Source organism: Oncorhynchus mykiss, chromosome 14, assembly GCF_057628025.1.
Source record: "Oncorhynchus mykiss isolate SJ-2025 chromosome 14, ASM5762802v1, whole genome shotgun sequence".
In the NCBI taxonomy this organism is placed as follows: domain Eukaryota; kingdom Metazoa; phylum Chordata; class Actinopteri; order Salmoniformes; family Salmonidae; genus Oncorhynchus; species Oncorhynchus mykiss.
Genome location: NC_143035.1, coordinates 6384685 through 6401731, shown reverse-complemented (window position 1 = coordinate 6401731; position 17047 = coordinate 6384685). Strand labels below are relative to the sequence as shown.

The 17047-nt window shown below is 42.9% G+C and overlaps 1 long non-coding RNA gene across 1 annotated transcript; it reads left to right on the top strand.

The window, feature by feature from the left end:
• The first annotated feature begins 957 nt into the window (after positions 1-957).
• Positions 958-15453, top strand: LOC149978258 (uncharacterized). Its single transcript, XR_016486246.1, has 5 exons — positions 958-1185; positions 13978-14089; positions 14245-14322; positions 14439-14489; positions 14637-15453. It is a non-coding gene; the product is annotated as an uncharacterized LOC149978258 (long non-coding RNA).
• The last annotated feature ends 1594 nt before the right edge of the window (positions 15454-17047 follow it).

The following is a 17047-nucleotide window of genomic DNA, read 5'->3' as shown; positions in this document are numbered from 1 at the left end:
CATTTTCTTTAGTGTGTGATTTGATATTTAATTAAGGTGTTTGGTATTTTGCATTTTGAGTACTTTTCTCTCTTGTGAAAGTTTGATATTTAATTGATTCGTTGGCATTTAATACTTATGAGCACATTTTTGTTACTTTGCTGTGTTTGCACTTTGAATGCCAGGTCTCCTGTGACGGCCAATCCTTTTCTCACCATGTTATCAGAGTGCTACTCAGGGTCAAACTTCAGTATTAACCTATAATGTTCTCATGCATTGTACAGTGCATGAATAAATGATGTGATATTGATCTAATTTACCCCTGTATGCTGACTGTTTACTCTCTCACATCCACCGCAGAGTGAGCTCTTGTGGACAGACTATGTAACATAAACTCTAATCGAGCATCTGATGCTATTTAGCAAGATTTGAGTTAATGGTCCCTGAGATTAATAGCAGTGTTGTCACTCGAAGTGAACATGTCACTGGGACTGCGCTCTGATTGACTCTGACCATCCTTCACCTCCATAAACTTGCTGCTGGGAGGTGCTCCCTCTTTGAATATGCTTTTCTCAGACGGAGGCAGGTACTGGGGATTGCTTGTCTGTGAATCAGAGATTCAATTATTACGATAGAATCTTTCACTAGACTACTCCGGCAAGCTGACATTCAAATGCGAGGCGGTCTATGGCTGGTAAGCTGCAACCACCTGCATCGTAACAGCTTTACACTCTACTGAAATAGTTTTGCAAATATTTACATACAGTGAAAGGAATGTCAATGCCAAACTATCCAGACTGATTGATCAAATAATGCAGTGGGTAGTCTGGGGAGTGTGTGTAAAATAAATAAAGGAATGGTAAACGATAAACTCTGACATTCCTAGTACTAAAGGACTGTCATGCTTCGACTGCACACAGAATGTAGTCCTTTGTTATCAATCATGTATGTTTGCAAAAATGCTTGAAAAACAATTTCAGTAATAAAGTGTTATTTATGGTGTGGTGTGTGTGTGTGTGTGTGTGTGTGTGTGTGTGTGCGTCCTTGCATGCCTGGCACGTCAGTGGAACAATGAATGGGCTGAGAGGGGTGTGCACTGTCAGAGGCAGCAGTACACCAGTGAAATGAGGAGCACTATCTCCCTACCAGCACATTTCCACTGAGTGAGAGAGAGAGAGAATAAGGGAAGGAGAAATAAGGAGAAAGGTGTGTATCCTTTTGCCCCTCGGTTTTGCAATAATCTGTAATTTTCTTCTGATTTCTGCATGTGTTCTGAGGTCTACATGTACCCTCCTCTCTCTTTCTCTTTCTCCCTCTCATTTTCATTCTCACTGTCTGTTTCTCTCTACCTCTCACTCTTTGGGATGAAATGCTTTGCTGTATTTAATGCTGTGAGTTATTGAGGTTCTAGACCAAATTGCCTTATCTCCTCATACAGACCCACATATATGTAATATCCAGGTAGCACCATAGAACGAGGCAGGTGGAAAGGTAAGCTTACTGTGTGTGCGTGTGAGAGGTTTAGTCATTTGAAAACAATACCAACGGTGGTTAAATTGAGATCCAAATTCAAGCTCTTATGGTACATTATCCCTGCCTATATGTATGAGGGTAGAATATCACTAAGTTTGCATTGTGTTCTTTTTCTTCCGAACTCGATCCTTTGTTAATGGGTGCTGAGATACTCATTGTGCCAGCAGTCATTAGGCTATGCATTTGAATGCATGGGTTGTGTAAAACTAGACCCATCCATTAGATAACAAGTGCTTGTAAAATGCTTGGTCAGTGAATCACTATGGGTTCAACACAGCAGCAGGGAGTGTGCTCAGCCAGTGAAGGGCAAAGAGGATATGTTCTGTATGGTAAACCTGAAATGAGCAAGATGGTGGGGAAGCATGATGTAAGGAACTGATTCAGGCTCAGATGAGATGAGATGTGCTTGGCTGAGCTGTGACAATGCCAGGGGGAGTGAGGCAGCACTGGCCCCTGTTTCGGGATTAGTAGAGGGTAGAGACAGTGGATAAGGCTGAGTGTGGTAAAGCTGATGACCAGTGATTGTGTACTGTATAGGACACATCTTTGGGATCGGTGTGTTATTCAGTGTGACGTTGTGTGATTGTTCCATTCTCATCGTCTCATGTTCACCTGTATCTTGCTTGGCTTCGTCTATTTTGTGTGTGCATATGACATTGGTGTCCAGATCACCAAATAATTGATTAAAACACATTGTTTTGCAATGAAGGTCTACAGTAGCCACAACAGCAGTCTGTATGGTAGCACCGTGGTGTAGGCGGAGGACAGATAGTTTCCGTCTTCCTCTGGGTACATAGGTCGTTTCTGTCTGGGAACATTGACCTCAATACCAAACCTAGGAGGCTCATGTTTCTCCCCCGCTTTCATAGACTTACAGTAATAATGACAATTTCCGGAGGACGTCCTCCAACCTATCAGAGCACTTGCAGCATGAACTGACATGTTGTCCACCCAAACAAAGGATCAGAGAATGAATCTAGTACTGAAAGCATACACTACAGCTAGCTAGCACTGCAGTGCATTAAATGTGGTGAGTGAAAGAGAAAGACAATAGTTGAAAAGTTTAGGAAAAAAATATGTATTAAAAAATGAAAGAAGAGCGAGAGGGATGCCCCCCCTCTATCTTCAGAGCTCGTGCTGCTAGGCGACCTAAACTGGAACATGCTTAACACCCCAGCCATCCTACAATCTAAACTTGATGCCCTCAATCTCACACAAATTATCAATGAACCTAGCAGGTACCTCCCCAAAGCCTTAAACACGGGCACCCTCATAGATATCATCCTAACCAACTTGCCCTCTAAATACACCTCTGCTGTCTTCAACCAAGATCTCAGCGATCACTGCCTCATTGCCTGCATCCGTAATGGGTCAGCGGTCAAACGACCTCCACTCATCACTGTAAAACGCTCCCTGAAACACTTCAGCGAGCAGGCCTTTCTAATCGACCTGGCCGGGGTATCCTGGAAGGATATTGATCTCATCCCGTCAGTAGAGGATGCCTGGATAGTTTTTTTAAATGTCTTCCTAACCATCTTAAATAAACATGCCCCATTCAAGAAATTTAGAACCAGGAACAGATATAGCCCTTGGTTCTCCCCAGACCTGACTGCCCTTAACCAACACAAAAACATCCTATGGCGTTCTGCATTAGCATCGAACAGCCCCCGTGATATGCAGCTGTTCAGGGAAGCTAGAAACCATTATACACAGGCAGTTAGAAAAGCCAAGGCTAGCTTTTACAAGCAGAAATTTGCTTCCTGCAACACTAACTCAAAAAAGTTCTGGGACACTGTAAAGTCCATGGAGAATAAGAACACCTCCTCCCAGCTGCCCACTGCACTGAAGATAGGAAACACTGTCACCCCTGATAAATCCACCATAATTGAGAATTTCAGTAAGCATTTTTCTACGGCTGTCCATGCTTTCCACCTGGCTACTCCTACCCCGGTCAACAGCACTGCACCCCCCACAGCAACTCGCCCAAGCCTTCCCCATTTCTCCTTCTCCCAAATCCGTTCAGCTGATGTTCTGAAAGAGCTGCAAAATCTGGACCCCTACAAATCAGCCGGGCTAGACAATCTGGACCCTTTCTTTCTAAAATTATCTGCCAAAATTGTTGCCACCCCTATTACTAGCCTGTTCAACCTCTCTTTTGTGTCGTCTGAGATTCCCAAAGATTGGAAAGCAGCTGCGGTCATCCCCCTCTTCAAAGGGGGGGACACTCTTGACCCAAACTGCTACAGACCTATATTTATCCTACCATGCCTTTCTAAGGTCTTCAAAAGCCAAGTCAACAAACAGATTACCGACCATTTCGAATCTCACCATACCTTCTCTGCTATGCAATCTGGTTTCAGAGCTGGTCATGGGTGCACCTCAGCCACCCTCAAGGTCCTAAACGATATCTTAACCGCCATCGATAAGAAACATTACTGTGCAGCCGTATTCATTGATCTGGCCAAGGCTTTCGACTCTGTCAATCACCACATCCTCATCGGCAGACTCGACAGCCTTGGTTTCTCAAATGATTGCCTCGCCTGGTTCACCAACTACTTCTCTGATAGAGTGCAGTGTGTCAAATCGGGGGGTCTGCTGTCCGGACCTCTGGCAGTCTCTATGGGGGTGCCACAGGGTTCAATTCTTGGACCGACTCTCTTCTCTGTATACATCAATGAGGTCGCTCTTGCTGCTGGTGTGTCTCTGATCCACCTCTACGCAGACAACACCATTCTGTATACTTCTGGCCCTTCTTTGGACACTGTGTTAACAACCCTCCAGGCAAGCTTCAATGCCATACAACTCTCCTTCCGTGGCCTCCAATTGCTCTTAAATACAAGTAAAACTAAATGCATGCTCTTCAACCGATCTCTACCTGCACCTACCCGCCTGTCCAACATCACTACTCTGGACGGCTCTGACTTAGAATACGTGGACAACTACAAATACTTAGGTGTCTGGTTAGACTGTAAACTCTCCTTCCAGACCCATATCAAACATCTCCAACCCAAAGTTAAATCTAGAATTGGCTTCCTATTTCGCAACAAAGCATCCTTCACTCATGCTGCCAAACATACCCTTGTAAAACTGACCATCCTACCAATCCTCGACTTTGGCGATGTCATTTACAAAATAGCCTCCAATACCCTACTCAACAAATTGGATGCAGTCTATCACAGTGCAATCCGTTTTGTCACCAAAGCCCCATATACTACCCACCATTGCGACCTGTGCGCTCTCGTTGGCTGGCCCTCGCTTCATACTCGTCGCCAAACCCACTGGCTCCATGTCATCTACAAGACCCTGCTAGGTAAAGTCCCCCCTTATCTCAGCTCGCTGGTCACCATAGCATCTCCCACCTGTAGCACACGCTCCAGCAGGTATATCTCTCTAGTCACCCCCAAAACCAATTCTTTCTTTGGCCGCCTCTCCTTCCAGTTCTCTGCTGCCAATGACTGGAACGAACTACAAAGATCTCTGAAACTGGAAACACTTATCTCCCTCACTAGCTTTAAGCACCAACTGTCAGAGCAGCTCACAGATTACTGCACCTGTACATAGCCCACCTATAATTTAGCCCAAACAACTACCTCTCTCCCTACTGTATTTAATTTATTTATTTATTTTGCTCCTTTGCACCCCATTATTTTTATTTCTACTTTGCACATTCTTCCATTGCAAATCTACCATTCCAGTGTTTTACTTGCTATGTTGTATTTACTTTGCCACCATGGCCTTTTTTTGCCTTTACCTCCCTTCTCACCTCATTTGCTCACATCGTATATAGACTTGTTTATACTGTATTATTGACTGTATGTTTGTTTTACTCCATGTGTAACTCTATGTCCTTGTAACTGTCGAACTGCTTTGCTTTATCTTGGCCAGGTCGCAATTGTAAATGAGAACTTGTTCTCAACTTGCCTACCTGGTTAAATAAAGGTGAAATAAAAATAAATAAATAAAAAAACTCAGTTTTAGTATTTAAATGTGACTTAGAATAACATTACCGGAATGTAGCAGGTGTAAGATAAGATTTACAAGGCTACGGATAGCGGAAAGCAAACCCTGTTTTGAGTCAATACTGCCATCTTGGTAAACATAACACTTAACATAAATATACCAGGTTACTACTGTAGATTCCCCCTTTAAGGCTAATACATCGCTGCTACTCGCTGTTTATCATATATGCATAGTCACTTTAACTAAACATTCATGTACATAATAACTCAATTGGGCCGACCAAGCAGTGCTCCCGCACATTGGCTAACCGGGCAATCTGCATTGTGTCCCGCCACCAACAAACCCCTCTTTTACGCTACTGCTACTCTCTGTTCATCATATGTGCATTGTCACTTTAACCATATCTACATGTACACACTACCTCAATCAGCACGACTAACCGGTGTCTGTATGTATCCTCATTACTTTTATAGCCTCGCTACTCTATTTAGCCTGTCTTTGAATTTCTTTACTTACCTATTGTTCACCTTTGCACTATTTGTTAGAGCCTGTAAGTAAGCATTTCACTGTAAGTTGTTGTATTCGGGGAACGTGACAAATAAACTTTGATTTGATTTGATTTAATAACCCAACTTAATTCCTATCTGAGCTAGGCTGCCAACTAAACATTTAGGATTTTTTCATAATCATGTCATTTTTTTATTTTTTTTTCGGGACATGTACGAAGATGATCTTCCTTAGGTTCTGAAATAGTCTGGCGGACATCGCTCTCTAATAGAGCGTCTCAAAGGTGGTGTAGCTGGTGCCACCAGTACTTCACCACCTGATGGTGAAACAAAGTCCTTTTGTGGAGACTTTGCAGGTGGTCGTCCCAGACTGGTGGTCTCAGGTTGTTTATCCAACTGCAACTCTGGGGAACATTCCAGTGTCCTGTCCTGCTTGTTTAAGCATTGATCCAAGTCCACGGATCAAATTGGAATTCGAGCTCAGATCTGATCCACGTGTCTCCTTAGTCTGTGCAATTCCAATGATCACAGTATATGACACTGGTCCTGAGCAATCCTCAATTGTAGCTGGAATCCATTTGAGACTAAATCCATAGTTTAGTGTGTAGACATCAACTCCAGGTGAGAAAGTTCTGAGTTTGGCTCTGTTGTCATGATTCTGTTTTGGATTCCATTGCTTTTATTGTATTTTCACTTTCAGGTCTGTCTTGACGAGATCCAAGGTTGACCTTAACCTCCTTGACATCAGCATTTCTGCAGGTGACAACCCAGTTGTAGCTTGAGTAGTGATCCTGTAGCTAAACAAGAATATTGACACTTTTGTTTCAATGTTGTCCCCTTGAATCTTCCTCATCCCCTCACCCCCCCCCCCCCCCATTCTCATGGATGTAATGGCGCGGTAGGGGGTGATGTCCTGTTACTCTGACAATCTGCACACAGGCTAAACCTCATTTTCCACATCCTGGTCCATCTTTGGCCACCAGACGTATGACCTCGCTAGGCCTTTCATTCTCGACGTACCTGAATGAGACTGGTGCAACAACTTCAGTAGTATACCCCGCCCTTGTGTTGGGATAACTACTCTTGAACCCCACAAAATGTACCCATCTCGAACACTCAAGGCCAAGCAGCAAGCGTAGTAGGCCATCCTTCAAGGATAAATTCCTGCACTTGTGATAGCGTCACATCCTTTGCCTGATTAGTGCTGTGTTCACCGGTGCTTCATCCAACAAATTGATCATCAAGACTTGGTCATTTTCTCCTTCCTGAGTGATGATTTCAGGAACGGGCAGCCTACTCAGTGCATCAGCATTCCTATGGTATCTACCTGGCTTGTAGGTAATTCTGTACTCGTAGGCCCTGAGTCACACAGACCAATGCTGAACTCTTGGAGAGACCGTTTGTGGTAGTGGCTTTTGTTCATGGAACAGAGAGATCAGAGGCTTATGGTCGGTCACAATAGCGACTGTTTTACCGTATAAACACTTGTGGAATCTCTGTATTCCGAATGTGACAGCCAGTCCTTTTAGCAAAAACTCCTTCCTGTCTTTCTGACCATTTCCAGGCCACATCCTTCCTTAACAGTTGATGTAGTGGAGCTAAGAGGGTAGAGATGTTACGGAGGAAGCGATTGTACTAGTTCAGCTCTGTAACGCTTGTCAGAGCTGGAGCTTCCACGACAGCCCTCACTTTAGCTTTGACAGTGTGTAACCACTTGGCATCCACCTTGTGACCCAGGGGAACTGTTGCTCTCCGGTCAGTGGCGGTTCTAGCTTGTATGGCTCCCTTCAGCTCCCCCCCCCCAACAAAAAAACGTTTATTTTTATTCAGACATTTGGAACAACACAAATAAATAATCATAACATTTAAAACTACAGTATATAAATATACAAATATATACAAAAATAAGACTCATAAATATCAAAAAGTAACAAAGACAAATAGAAACAAATCCATCCCCCGACACTGTCAACCAAGTATCAAGACTGTGTGCAGACTGCTTTTAAATTGTTCTTAATGATTTCTGTGAAACTATATGTTCACAGTATTATGAATGCATTGTGGTTTATTTGGTAGAATTTTGTAGTGTGACTGATTTTACTAATTGCATTAGTAGCTACCCCCGCCCGCCTCCCCATCTCATACTTCTGTGTGGGAGACCTTTCCAAGCAGCAGCCTGCCTTGCTCACAAACTAGAATCAGGGTGCCCACTCCGACAAGGTTAATTGACTCACAGTCCCACACGGTGACATGATATCATTGACGTGATGTGCAAATCAGCGATAGAAAACCAATCGTGCAAATTGTTTGTTTGTTTTTTTGTGGCCGTGCCCTGTGCCGCCCCTGGCAAGATGACGCCCTGGGCGGCTGCCCATGTTGCCTATACCTAAATCCGCCACTGCCTCAGGTTAACGTTGAAAGAAAATCCTCCACTTTGGGTATGGGGTACTGCTCCAGTGACGAAACTCCTGTTACAGTCAGCTTGTAGTAAACCGCATAATCTGATTGAACCATCTCGTTTGAGTATGGGAACAACTGGTGCTGCCCAATCAGAGTACTTGACAGGAACAATTATATCCTCTGCTAAGTCTGTCAATTTCCACATCCACTTTAGGCTTCATGTCATATGGAACTGATCTTGGCCTATAGAATTTGGGAGTAGCAACTGCTGCAATGTCAATGTCTCTGTAGAGATGTGTGATGTGTGATTTCAGATTTCAATTTATTTCCTCCAACCACCCTCTCTCTCCCTAGTAAACTGGGGCCAGTATCTTCCACTACTAAGAGAGGCAGACTTTAATTTTCCCCTTGATATTCCACTTGAACATCAGCAACTCAATCACAGTGATTTCCTCCCCTGTGTACGTTTTGAGTTTAATGGGGGTGCCTCTCAGTTTAGGCACTTAACTAATTTAATTGGGACCTGTTCATCAATGTGATGCTACATCATGTGTCTATTTCAAACAGTACCTTAAATCCATTTATTCCCATTTCCACAATGAAAGGCTTTACTTTTTTCATACTGTATTAGCCTCCAGCACACTGTACACTGAGAACGCTTGCGCTTCGTCTGAGACACCCACTTTCACTTTCTATAACTTGATTTGAACCGTAGTTAGAGCATCGCTGGGTATTCGTTTTTCTTCTGTCTGTTTTCTTTTCTGTAGCCCATTGCTTTTTTATTGCGGCCCTCCCTCCCAAAGTGTCCTATTATCCCACACGCATAACACTTTTCATGTTTTAATTTACAGTCAAACGCTGCGTGTTTGCCTTTGCAGTGATAACAACCTCTATTGGCTGCTACCCGGAGTAACACACACCAGCCGACCGTGTAGCATTTGCGATAATGTATTCCCATAGTTACGGTCCAGTGCTAGTTTTCTCAACTCAGCCATATATTCCCGCATCGATTTGGTAGGTTTTCTCATGCCTGAATTAAACTTGAATCGTTGCACTATTTCACTGGGTTTGAAGTGATCTTTTAATAGATCGACCATATCTCTAAATTACTTGTCTCCTGTTGTATCTGGGCTCAGCAGGTTTCTCATCAAACATACAGTTTGATGAGAAACCTGCTGAGCCCAGATTGTCTGTGCGCCGGAAACGTTTATGAGTATGGATTTGTGTATAGCGTCATCAGTTATTTTATTAGCGGCAAAGAACTGTTCCTGATTTTTAGGATCAAATGGTGGCAGTGAGCATATTGTTCTCTCCCCTCACAAAGTCATTAATTTGTCCTATCCGTATCCAGGGAATCAATCATTCAGTCTCTTCCACCGCTCACTCGAGTCTCACATCCAGCGTTGCACGCCAGACACTCCGTTGAATTCGTGGCAAACAAATCCAACTCGGTCATCCATAGTCATCCTCGTCACCAAATATGCAGCGGTGGAAAAAAGTACCCAATTGTCATACTTGAGTAAAAGTAAAGATACCTTAATTAACAGAAAATGACTCAAGTAAAAGTCACCCAGTAAAATCCCACTTGAGTAAAAATCTAAAAATATTTGGTATTTGATATACTTAAGTATCAAAAGTAAATGTCATTGCTGAAATATACTTAAGTATCAAATGTAAAAGTATAAATCATTTCACCATATTCTTGTTTTTTAAATTTACGGATAGCCAGGGGCACGCTCCAACATTCAGACATAAGTTACAAATAAAGAGTGTTTAGTAAGTCCGCCAGATCAGACGCAGTAGGGATGACCAGGGATGTTCTCTAGATAATTGTGTGAATTAGACACTTTTCCTGTCCTGGTAACCATTCAAAATGTAACGAGTACTTTTGGGTGTTAGGGAAAATGTATGGAGTAAAAAGTACATAATTTTCTTTAGCAATGTAGTTAGGTAAAAGTAAAAGTTGTAAAAAATATAAGTAAAGTACAGATACCCCCAAAAAACTACTTAATTTGTACTTTCAAGTATTTTTACTTTAGTACTTTACACCACTGCAAATATATATTAACCTGGGATGCTTCTTAGATTGATGACACCGGACACGTAAGTACCTTTTAATATTTAATTGTAATTTAGAATAACATTACTGGCGGCAAGTTACCTAAGGCATTTCCGAGCACGGTTATATGGCAGACATTTTAACGGCTACAGATAGTGGAAAGCAAACCCTGTATTGAGTCAATACTGCTATCTATTGGTAAACATAATACTTAACATAAATTTACCAGGTTACTACAGTTAGCTAGCTGGCTATGGCTATCTAACATTGGAACTCTTCCAAGTCAAGGTAAGCTTTTGGTTTAATTAATTTATTGCCACCGGGGTCCGCCAGTGTAACTGCTAAACGACTTACTGCTTACTGCATGATTGATGCAGGTTTACTAACGCTTTAGTTCTAGTAGTTATGTTGACTTTGACATAAGCTAATATGATGACAACGATGTCAGCTGTGTGTAGTGGTTATGATATGAAGGTTTGGCTTGGAAAGTCTTTTTTGCCTGGTTACATACAGCTGACGTGTTGTGCACTTAAGACCACAAGCGAAGGGAAAAGGTGAGAGGAAAAGAGCTCGCAGATGAGAGAAGGAATTCTACAACGAGCAAAGTGATCATGCTGTTTGCATGTGGCTGCTATTAAAGTGAACTGTGTTTGCGTGTGATATTCATTCCGCCGATTCTGTTGAAAAATGTATTTTAAATGGAAGCAAAGGGAACGAAACGGGGTTAAACATATCTGAATGTGTCCAATATAAACTCTCGTTTGCAACTGTTGGACTAATGATAACAACCTAGATCAGCTTGATGCAGTCAAGAGTGTATTGGAGAGTGTAAAAAAATGTCTTAGACCTGTGCACCTACATTGTAAAGCTTCATTCATAGGCTAGGTTGTAGTAACCTCATGATGGGTATTGGGGAAATTGTAGTATCATGTAGTAGCCTAAACCTATCGATGTTACATTGAGCTGGGTGAATGGACTATAAATGACAGACATCCAATATGCTGTAATAGAAATAAGGCCATGCTCATAAAAAAATATTTACTAAACGGCATTGACCGCCACTGGTGTATGTGTTTCCTACCTCTTCTCTCTGAAATAATTGTCACTAGCACATATGCTAGTTAGGTGGCTAGGCTTTACTTCGCCCTCCAAGTTTCTGCCTGTTTATAGGGTATGAGTTGTCCATTTAATGGGAGAAAAACTTAATAGGGGATTGGAACCACATCAGTGACAGTCGGAGACAGAACTGTGGGGCTTTCTGGCCACTCTAACACTGTAAGCAAATGGCACCCCATAGGAGGTTGGCTGGGGCAAAAATGATCTCAAGTGATTATGTGCCTCTGACAGGTGCTTATTTATGGAGGATGCGTGCCCAGTGTTGCTATTGGAAGGATGTGTGGTCGACTAATGACTTTGAAAAGGCCATATGATTATTTCAATCATTTTGGGATTAGGTCAGCTCACTGCACTAAAAGGTATCTGCTCAGTGTCTGTGACATCATCTCTGTATTAAATAGTTAGCAGCATGTTAATGATGTCATCAGTTAGAACAGCAGGTGGTGACATACCGTACAGCTGTTCCAGATTGAGGGAACAGTCTTCGGATCTATGAATGTATTCTCTCTTTCTCAGTCTCTCTCTCTCTCTCTCTGGATTTCTCTCTCTGTCTTGCTCATCACACAGATTCTCTCATCACATTCTACTCTCAGTGAGAAAATTAAATACATCTGATGACCCTACATTTTAAGCATGCAAAACTCGGTCACCAAGCCAAATTAGGGGTTGGCCTGTTACTGGGATACTAATACATTACATAACACACCAGTTCACATCATAACTCACCCAGGGATTATTAATCCTCATTTCTACCGCCTTTGAACCCTATTCTGTGAGAGCTGCCCTTTCGTCCCGTCTCTAAATCATTATGATGGAGGGATGAAACAAGGATAGTGAAAGGAGAGAAATAGAGAGAGTTGCAGCCAGCGTGATTTTGCCTACCATTGCAGAAATATGTGTAAAGGGACATTCCTCTTGCTGTGTGTGTGTGTGTGTGTGTGTGTGTGTGTGTGTGTTCGTGCTTATGTGAGTTATGATATGTGTGTATGTGGCCTGCCATAAATGTGTGTGTGTGTGTGTGTGTCCATGATTTTGTGTGAGGGTAATAAACACATCTAAGTGTCCTATTCGGATGTGTCACCTTGGCTGTCGTTGAGTCAGTCATGTGGACTAATCGATGGGAAGTGTTTTCTCTGAGCCACAGGGTGTTCCACTGGGGCAACACACACGAGACACTCTAGTTTACAAACCCTTATTCTACAGGCCCTCGTTTATAATAGCACTTCTATAACACAGGGAACAAATTATTCCCAAATACAGAGATAGGCCCTGGAATGGAGGGATAAGGAGGAGAGGAGAGGGAAAGTCCAGTCAGCTAGGCCTCAAATCAACCACATCTAGGTCATTTCCCTCAGAGAGACTGACACTACCACAGAACACTCAGTCCTGGTGAGGGAGAGATTGCATGTACTGTACATACAATATGATGTATGCTGTTAATATACGTTGTTCCTCTTTTGGAGGACATTTATATTCAGTGTTCTGGATTACTTTTAAACATCAGGGTCTATTAAACAACCTAGAGTCGATGTCTAATTAGCATAATACAAACATTTCCATAAAGTTGAAGCTAGACGCATTGGATGCGTCTCAATCCACCACATCCGCCGATGTCGCACTTCCGCATCTGAGGTGAAAGGTGACAGAGCTAGAGCAGTGTTTGTCAGACCGTGAGACATCCCGAAAATCGATTATCTCATAAAAATCGTCTGTAGGGTCCGAATGGTTTGGCTTTTATGACCCCTCTAAGGTGAGTTGAGACTCTCACGAACACGATGGTGTTCTCCGTTTTGCTCTACGACTCTTGGGACTCGTCTGAAGTAGGTACAGCCGATTTGCCATTTTATGTCTGTAGCGTCCGAACAGTTTGGGCTACACACTAATATGACCCCTCTGTGGAAAGGTGTGACTCTCTCAAACATGTACATGTGGGTTTCACTTGGACGCCCACAGGCCTCACAAGACTCGTCGGAAGGTTCCGCGGTACCAGTTGAAAAAAATGAATGGAAGCAGTGTATATATGGAGACTGTTTAGTGACAAAAATAAGGGGTTAAATACATAGAAAAAAATAGCAAACATTTCCTGATCTTTCTTATATCTCTCAGATATAGGACAGACATTTCAGAACAAGCTTCCTTTAGAGTTTTTAGGGGGGATTATCTGTTGTTCCATGTAGTGAATATTTTTATTCAATGCATTTTCATTGGCTAATAGCAGTAGGGACAAATCACATTTTTCATAAAATAGTTTTGGTATATAGTTTTTTATACTTCAATGGGGCCAAGCACTTGTCACCCTCACAAGCAATCAGATCCAAATAAGGTGCAAAGGAGTAATGCTCTCCCTTGGTCAGTGTCGCCACCAGCTGGACTTTGACGATCACTGCATGAACTAATGAGCTACTCTTCTCTTATCCTCCTCAGATTGACAAAAAGAGTGTGATCATTTGTGTACAGCTGCAACCTCAACCCCAGCTTTGTCATCACTGTGAACCTCAGTAAAGACAGCCCAACCATGGATCAGAAAATCAATGAAGTGAGTCCCACCTGTAGCATCTTAGCTAGTGGTGACAAAACAGCAGTACAAACACAAACCATCCAGGATTTGAACATACCATCCAAATCCACTGCCCCTAGGGTATGATGTCTGGCGTAGCTGTGATTGACACCATCTCTGTGTTTTGTGTCTAGTGCCCCACCACCACCTCCCCCCAGAAACAGATGAAGAGTAGGTCCAAATCGACCGATGAGATCCAGCACACCAAGAGGGTGAGCAGCCACCTCGTTGTGCCTTACATGACCTCTATTCACTTTTTCATCATTCTGTACTTCTTCCTGTGACTCATCTCTAGCCTAATCTCTCCATTCCAAATTTCTCCTCACAGCTTTCATCACAGAAATCCCTTCCCGGTGGGCCGGACCTGGACAAAGTCAAGGTGTGTGTGTTTGTGCGTGTGCATGTTTTGCACTCCTTTTTTCCACTAACGGGATTATCAGAATTAATAGCAACTAATACACAGTTCATTTTGTGTATGTAAATTGCTTTTCACTGCAATGTCACAAACTGTGTTTGCACCTTTCAGGAAGGCCCAGAAGGTTCTGAGACTCCCTCGTCCTCCACAGAGGAGCTGAAGTGATGACGGCTGGGGTCCCTAAGGGAAATAAGGCCATGAACCTTCCATCTGCTCATTAAACATGAACACATACTGTACACACACATAGACTCACATACACACACACACACAGTCACATACCTACACACACTTATACGTTTGTTTAAATGCAAACACTGAATTGATAAACTGAGTTGGTGGAAAGTCAGGTGATCAGTCAGAGAGAAACACACACAATTTGACTTCAGATTCTGACGTTTATCCACGTTTCTCCAAGCATAACATTTAGACTCTGCGCCAAATGTCAAATTTCGAAGTGTTTTTGACACCATGTGTTGACTCCTGTTCAGCATCAAATTTAAGGTAAGGGTTAACGTTTTGGATAGGGTGAAGATATTAAGGTTAGACATGAATTCTGAATGGTTAAGTTAAGGGTTAGGATTTGGGATAGGTTTAAAACAAAACATTTAAAATGTGTTTCTACCACTGGGAGATAACATGTGGCATTCGGATTCAAAGTCATGGGATTATGTCCATTATGTCTCATGGGATTATGTCCGTACCGCTGTAGCAAAACCCAAGCCTACTTGTTAGTAATAGTGCTCATTTTGAAGTCAATCTGGAGCGATCTGTCTACACACGCACACACACACACACACACACACAATGACAACAAGAACACAAGAAATGGGCACATGTGATGATCCTGTATCATTGTACTGTGAGTTATTTGTACATACCAAACTGAATGTGCATTCTTCACAATAAAGCAGTGCTGTTGAGTGGACCCATCTCTACATTTTCCCTTAGAATTTGTCAAAATGCTGAGAATATATAGGAACTGGGACATAGACATTTCTGAGGGAAAATATGTGGTAGTCAACATCATGGTTTATGAGGAGGCAGGGAAAGTTCAAAAGGGGAAAGATATATTTTGTTGTTGTTGGTATTTTACCCCTTTTTTCTCCCCAATATCGTGATATCAGTTGCAATCTTGTCTCATTGTTGCAACTCCACAATGAGCTCGGGAGAGGAAAAGGTCAATCATGCGTCCTACAAAAGCACGCTTCTTAACACCTGCCCTCCTAACCCGGAAGCCAGCTGCACCAATGTGTCAGAGGAAACACCATTCAACCAAAGTCAGCCTTCAAGCAATCGGCCCGCCACAAGGAGTTGCTACAGCACAATGAGCCACCCCGGCCAAACCCGGATGACGCAGGGCTTATTGTGCGCGGCCGGTTGTAACAGCCAGTCGTGACACCACCTGGGATCGAACCCGGGTCTGTAGTGACGCCTCAGCACTCTTATGCAGTGCCTTAGACCGCTGCGCCATTCGGGAGGCCTGGTACTGCATATTTCAATTTTAGCTTGATTTTGTTTTTAGTTTTACACTGTCATGTTTCAAGGCAACAGTATTTTTGCTGGCATGCATTAAGGCTGGCCCGGTGTTCCTGGTACTCTGTGTTGCTTCTCCCTGTGCCATACTGGGCAGCACTGGCAGCAGTAGTGGCAACAGAGACAATGCCCTGGTGCTGGCACAGCTGGCCTGAATTAGCATCATTAATGGAGGGGGATCCTGGATCTTTGCCAGACACTGCTCTCAGTGCGTGTATGTGTGAGCGTGTGCGTGCAGGTGTGTGGTGCTAAAATCCAGGATTAGTCTCTAACCTGCTATTACCTCCACGTTAATCTCTTTTCAACACCAGCTGAAGAATTACAAAGACTGTATCTATTCCAGCATATTCCCAGGTTGTCTTTCCCATGTGGTCCGTCCCTGAGGAGGAATGTGAACACTGAACTCAGTTGCTCTCTTGTTTGTCAGGCATTATTTGTCTGGGTTCAACAGATCTGGGAGAAAATACTGCTGATACGAAAGTCCTGTGCAAAGAGCAATAATTAACTTTCGACTACTCTCTGTCTCAAGGCTTTTACCCAAGGAGACTTACGGAAAGTCCTGAGTGTTCTCTCGCTCTCACTCACTCACTCACTCACTCACTCTCAGTTTGTGTGTGCCACCGTGTGCATGCGTGTTCAGAGCCTCTTCAGTGGGCCTACCTATTCCATTTCTGATTGAAGCACAGTCTTCTCTGGTCAACAATACTGTTTGTGAGAAATACATTGTGCCTCCTATATTCATAATGTGGAGAAAACATTTCCTTGAATTACACCGAGGACAGGCAGGACTGGAGAACACTATACTATTCCAATTTTCTAACCACTAGGTGTCATATTTCCCCTGCTGCTTTTAAGAAGCAAATAACATGAGTTATTAATCAAATACAAACGCCTTCATCGTATGCAGTTTCTAATCTACACTCAGAGATGCCAAAATGAAATGACCTTTTGAACAAACACCTCAGCCTAATCATGATAGAAACTTA